This window comes from Helianthus annuus, chromosome 12 (genome assembly GCF_002127325.2).
Source record: "Helianthus annuus cultivar XRQ/B chromosome 12, HanXRQr2.0-SUNRISE, whole genome shotgun sequence".
Lineage (NCBI taxonomy): Eukaryota > Viridiplantae > Streptophyta > Magnoliopsida > Asterales > Asteraceae > Helianthus > Helianthus annuus.
In genome coordinates, this window is record NC_035444.2 from 133,495,479 (window position 1) to 133,501,331 (window position 5,853).

The 5,853-nt window shown below is 37.1% G+C and overlaps 1 long non-coding RNA gene across 3 annotated transcripts; it reads left to right on the forward strand.

Annotated features, from left to right (window-relative positions):
- Positions 1-809: 809 nt before the first annotated feature.
- Positions 810-4,846, forward strand: LOC110936498. Of its 3 annotated transcripts, XR_002590063.2 has the most exons (4): positions 810-1,711; positions 2,904-2,991; positions 3,885-4,114; positions 4,681-4,846. It is a non-coding gene; the product is annotated as an uncharacterized LOC110936498 (long non-coding RNA). The 3 variants fall into 3 exon arrangements; XR_002590062.2 differs by having other exon boundaries at positions 811-1,711; positions 3,885-4,846; XR_002590064.2 differs by having other exon boundaries at positions 812-1,711; positions 2,948-2,991; positions 3,885-4,846.
- The last annotated feature ends 1,007 nt before the right edge of the window (positions 4,847-5,853 follow it).

Below are 5,853 nucleotides of genomic sequence, written 5' to 3' on the forward strand. Positions count from 1 at the left end.
AACCCAGTAAACCTAGTCGCATTGGTGATAGTATCACAACATCTCGTTCACTTGACATCGATCTCTGTAACAAATTCAGTTGAACTGTTGGGTTCTTATTGATGCAAAATGTCCTTACATTCACGTAATTTGAACAAGTCTTGGTTCAATCAAGTTGTCATTCACTTTGGCATTATATGGACTTACTTAGGAACGACACAACTCTGAGGATATAACATAGTCTAATTTCGAGGACGAAATTTTTACAACAGGGGGAGAATGTGACAACCAGTAATTAACGGCTTCTAATTACACGATTAACAAACGTTTAAGCGATAATAAATAGTGTTTAAGACAAAATTAACTTAATTAGGCTCTTGGTATGCCTAGGAACGCTTATCGGACGTTACAGTGCGCGTATTGTAATTTTCGGAAAAACTGCGGAAGGATAAACGGTAACGAACTAATACCGTGCAAAATACTGACAGCGCCGACAAATACGAATTTTCTACGAATATTTTATACTTGTAAATTTAGTTTTTCGAATTTTTCGTACTGTCATAACATCACAACCGAATAACGATCGAAAAACGCGACTTTGACCGTGATTCACGAACGAACGCGCAAACGAGATTACCGACACTAATTTACGTCTTTTGATTTTATAACAATAACTTACGACAATTTTTAGAAAAAAACGAGTGTTGAAAACAGGTCTCGTAAGAGATTTCGGGCCACTTGAAAACACGATAATGGACTTGTGGGCCTTAGGCCCAAGCCCAAAGCCCACTAGCTAAGAACCCTAGATATATAAGGGTAGTAATAACCCTATCTCCTCATTTTGTAAAACTCAGATCTAAATTCACGCACACAAACACTTACCTGCTCCATCTTTCCCTTTCACCTCACAAACCCTAGCTTCTCTTGTCTGCAATCTTATACACATAAACAAAAAAATGGAGCATGGCCTCCTTCTTCATCTGGAGCTCCTTCAAATCCACAAACTCACCAGCCTACCCCCTCCCTCCTCTCGAGACTGACTAGCGGCTCCGAGGAGCCGGCGCCGGTTCTCCAACCAGATATACACCCTCCTCCCTCTCGTTTTCAAACTCAGCAAACAACAGGAACAAGCCGGCAATGGTGGACGGCAGCGCCGCCGCTACGGCAGCGGTGGTGGTGAGTTTCGACGGCGCCCCCCTAAACCGAAGCCTCTGAAGATGAATCAAGCCTCCAACTTCCGATTCGAGCAACAGAGGGGACGTAATCAAACATTGGCAGCCGTATTTTCACTCCGTTTTAAGGGAGTCGGGTGTCGGATGGTGGTGCTCGATTCGCGGTTCAGTTCAGCAGAATGTTCGGTTCAGACGACTGAGATTCAGGGAATGTTTGGTTCACGAGTTGGTTCAGTACACGTGGTTTAGGCTCAAGTCTCGGCTCATGTTTCAGGTCTCGGTTCGGGTTCACTCCCTCAAAATCTGGTTCGGGTTATGGATTCATGTGAATCGGGTGTTTCGAGCTCAGGTCAGATACGGTCAGGTCGGAGATGACCTCCAACCGCTGAGCAGTGGTGGCTATGTCGTCAGTTCAGGCTCGGTGGAGTCTCGGCTTGTATCTCGGTTCAGTTTCGAGTACAAGTCAGCTTCATTCAACAAAAGTGAACGGTCAGAATTGTTTGGGTTCATATTTTCGTGTTCGTGTTCAACAGAAGTCAAAGTCAGTCAACATGAGACCGGTAAAGTTTAAACGACACAAAAGTTTTTTTTCGTTATGTAGATTATAGTTATACGCGACCCGAGCTCGAACCGATTCATTTAGATAATAGTCTACATTTTGATATATTCGATAAGAATTATATAAGTATTGTTTGTTTGCTGAATAAATTGCTGAGTTTTGACAAAATAATGACAACTTGAGTTGTCGGGGCGTCCCAAAAAACAAAGGAAACTCTGCCCGATTTTCGTTAAAAACTCGGTTTACGAAACGTATATTGTTATAAAGACGACACTTATCGAAATACAAGTTTTCTTATAAAAATAAATATAGAAGTATATTTATTTTGACGACGTTGTAAGCTAATGAAACCCGATGCTCATTTAAAATAAACATAATGTATGTATTTATTTCGAATATCAATACTCCCGAACACTTTTGCAAACAAATATAAGGTATATACTTATTGCGAACATCAATACTTTCGAACGCTTTACAAATGAATATAATGTTTATATTTGTTTCGAATGTCAAGATTTCCGAATACTTTTATAAAATAAATATAAGGTTTATATATTTTTTGAATGTCAAGATTTCCGAACACTTTTATACGATAAATATAATGTTTATATTTATTTCGAACGACTATTATTCGGCGATTATTTAATATAAATATAATGGTGTATATTTATTTCACACGTCAATTTTAAACGCTTATGTGAACTAAATATAATTGTTATATTTATTTTAAGCATCTACGACTCGAATATTTTCGAGTGCTTTTATAAAAACAGTATATCGGGTTACATTCGTTTCAAACATCAAGATATCAAATATGTGCATATGTATATATATTTATTATTTTACATTCTACGAAAACTACAACAGTATCCTACTGTGTCATATACGACATTTCGAAAGAGCCGTACTACTATTCACCTACGCTTTCTAGTTACGACGACTAACACGACTTTGTACGTATATATTTGATTATATACATAAATATAAGTATATATCTTACAACACTCAAGAACTAATTCGATTTCGTGACTTAGTTTTTTCCCGATTATAAACGGGATCAAATAACCATTGATCGGTGATTCTAAGTCAAACTAAAAACACCTTCGTAGAGTCGTTTCAATTTGGACTCGGTAGAGCTCGGACACGTAGTTTAACTACGTTTAAGTTAGAAACTTATAAGTATTCCTTCGTAGGAATGTCACAGTTATACGCTAGCTAATTCACGTTCTTGGAACAGCACTACGGAATCACGCTAGGCTAGCTTTGCACAGGAATGCCAAGGTGAGTTCATAACCCCCACTTTTACGGTTTTACATTTTATAAATGTTTTCGGGGGTGGAAAGACATGCAAGTTTTTGCAAAAGAAAACATTATTTCGATGAACGAAAACACATATTTATAAACCATATTGCAAATGAATTTCAACGAACTCGAATGGTTTACGAAAGGTTTATACTAAACATACCGGTTTTACAAAACAAACACGTATTTTCGCAAACGTGCATGATTTTCATGACTAGTGACAGGAATGTCCTAGTTACTACAACGGGACTGGGTTGTTCTGCGTACGAACAACGAGACAACCCAATGGGTTTTTGTCCCCCTTTTTCTTTTGAAATACATATTAACTAGGGTATGATTAAGCTATGGAATGAATTCTTGGATCACGTGCGAATAGGCGCTAACTTAGGCACCATTAATCCTTTTAAGGACCACGGAACAGGGGGTAGATCTATCGGGTACGGGTGAGCCCCACTCACGGTCCTTGTGCGGCCACTTAGAGTGCTTTTGTGTCCCTGTCGAAGTGAATCGACACTTAAATCGTCTACCGGGTTGAGTGCTTCCTATGTCGGCACACATATTATCTTAGCTACACATTAATGATCAACATGTTCATAGACGCATTACATACCTACTTATAAACTGAACTTTCAAATGTTTTTAAGATTTATTTGATGTAAATTTACAAATACATGGATTCGCAATAGTCTTTGTGCATTGCACGAGAAAGAGTGGGCCGAGCCCAAAAACTTTCTCATGCCAAGAAAATAATTTTACTATATTTTCTCAAAAACTTTAAAACCGGTTATCAAAAAGATTTATTTCAAATCTTTTCAAGACAAATTATGAACTCGCTCAACTTTATGTTGACTTTTTCGCATGTTCTTTCTCAGGTTACATTTTCAAAACTATGGAACAGTTGGAATAGGAGAACCCATGGGAATTCGAGTAATTAGCAGGCGTTATATTTCTAGCAGTCTTAGCTTATTTGCTTCCGCTGTGCAATGAAGATAGCAGTCCAGTCACGCCAGCTCTGATAATTTCGGGGTGTGATAGTTAATACGATTGAACAATGAATGAGTCAGAAGACAGGCTTGAATGTATTCAACGAGAACGACCAAAAGTCAGTTTTCACAATTAAAACATGAACGATTTGAACGATTTGAACAATTTGAACCATTGGAACGATTTGAACGATTGATAACACGAATGAATTGAATGATTGGTTTTGGTATGTGATTAGATAACGGGACGGGTGTAATATGATAAAAGCATGGTAGATACGCCGCTGGTACTTCTTATATATAAGTGCTTTTATCATATTACATTCCGTGGCGTTATTTAGTTCACTTGAACGATTGATTTCAAATGATGACACGCAACGATGTTTACTAAATGATATAAACCATACAAGTTTTATTACAAGAACGATTTATAATTTGGTTTACAAAGACAAATGTTTTAGTCAAGATTCATGGCAACGAGGTTTTATAAACTATAACCAACTTGTTTTAAGTTGGTTAATCATATTGCAATACAAGACACTTTTCAAAACACAGTTTTCAATCATTGACTCTTGTAGTCGTACGAAGTATTGCAACATTATACAAGCCATGAATCTGACACACTCACAAAACCTATGTGCTCACCGACATTTTTATGTTGACTTTATTTTCACATATGTTTCAGGTGGTGTTTGATGATGATGATGATGATGATGACTAGGATGCATGCTCACGTAGGATCGGACGAGGTCTTAGTAACTTAATAACATTGATAGACAATATGTTTGTGTTTTGCTTTTAAATTTCAAAATAATGTACATAACTAAATTCAATAAAACGAAACTTTAATCCGTGTGTTGTGAAACAATGATTCTGTTACGACACTCCTTGACGTTTCTGATGCGTGTGAAGTGTCGTATAGTTTTTAATGTATATTTTAACCCTTTAACACTTTTTAGCCAAGTTTTAAATTTATAAAACACGATATTTACTAACACTAAACACACATGGACAAGTGCACCCATCGTGAGTGTAGTATAGTGTTGGTAAGATACCGAGGTTGTCCAAGGAAACAAGAGCTTTTAATACCGGTTTATCCTCAACGTCTAATCAAATCAAAAGTTTAGAAAAGATTTTAAACTAGAAAATAAAAACTAAAAATGCTGAAAAATAAAAATAAAAGTAAAAACAGATAGACAAGATGAATCACTTGGATCCGACTCGTGTTTAGTGTAGCCTTTGATTATTTCCGCACTTTTGCACTTTTCAAGAGATTATCTTAGTTATTGTAGTAGGCCCCTCTTTTGAAGATGACATTACCCTCAACCCAGTAGTTTGAGTTAGCAAGGATACAATCCTAAAGTGTTGGATTATTGAAAGATAATTAATTAAGTTATTAATGCATAATGTGGTAGGCCCCTCTTTTGAAGGTGACGCTACCCTCGGCTAAGTAGTCTGAGTCAGCAGGGATACAATCCTAAGTAGCCGGGTTAAAGTTTTAATAGTAGCTTACATATGAGGGGATCAAAGAGTTTGGACTGTCGCCATCCAATACCGGTGGGTATTGAAGGAGGTCCTACTAAATTTGGCCCAGGTCCTTGCAGGATCTGTACATTGAACAAGGCAAGACACTTACCAAACTATTCCCTTAACCCCCGACTAGGTAGCCAACATATCTCCATATAGACCGTGGAGATATGAATGGTGGAAATCTTTTATTTTATATAGACAGTAAAATAATGCCAAGACACCACAGACAAATGATAAAGAAGATTCACCTTCAACATAAGAAACTAGTTATTAAAGTCATTAATACATAACCAAATAAAAAGTGCGAAAAGATTAGAAATAAAAAGTA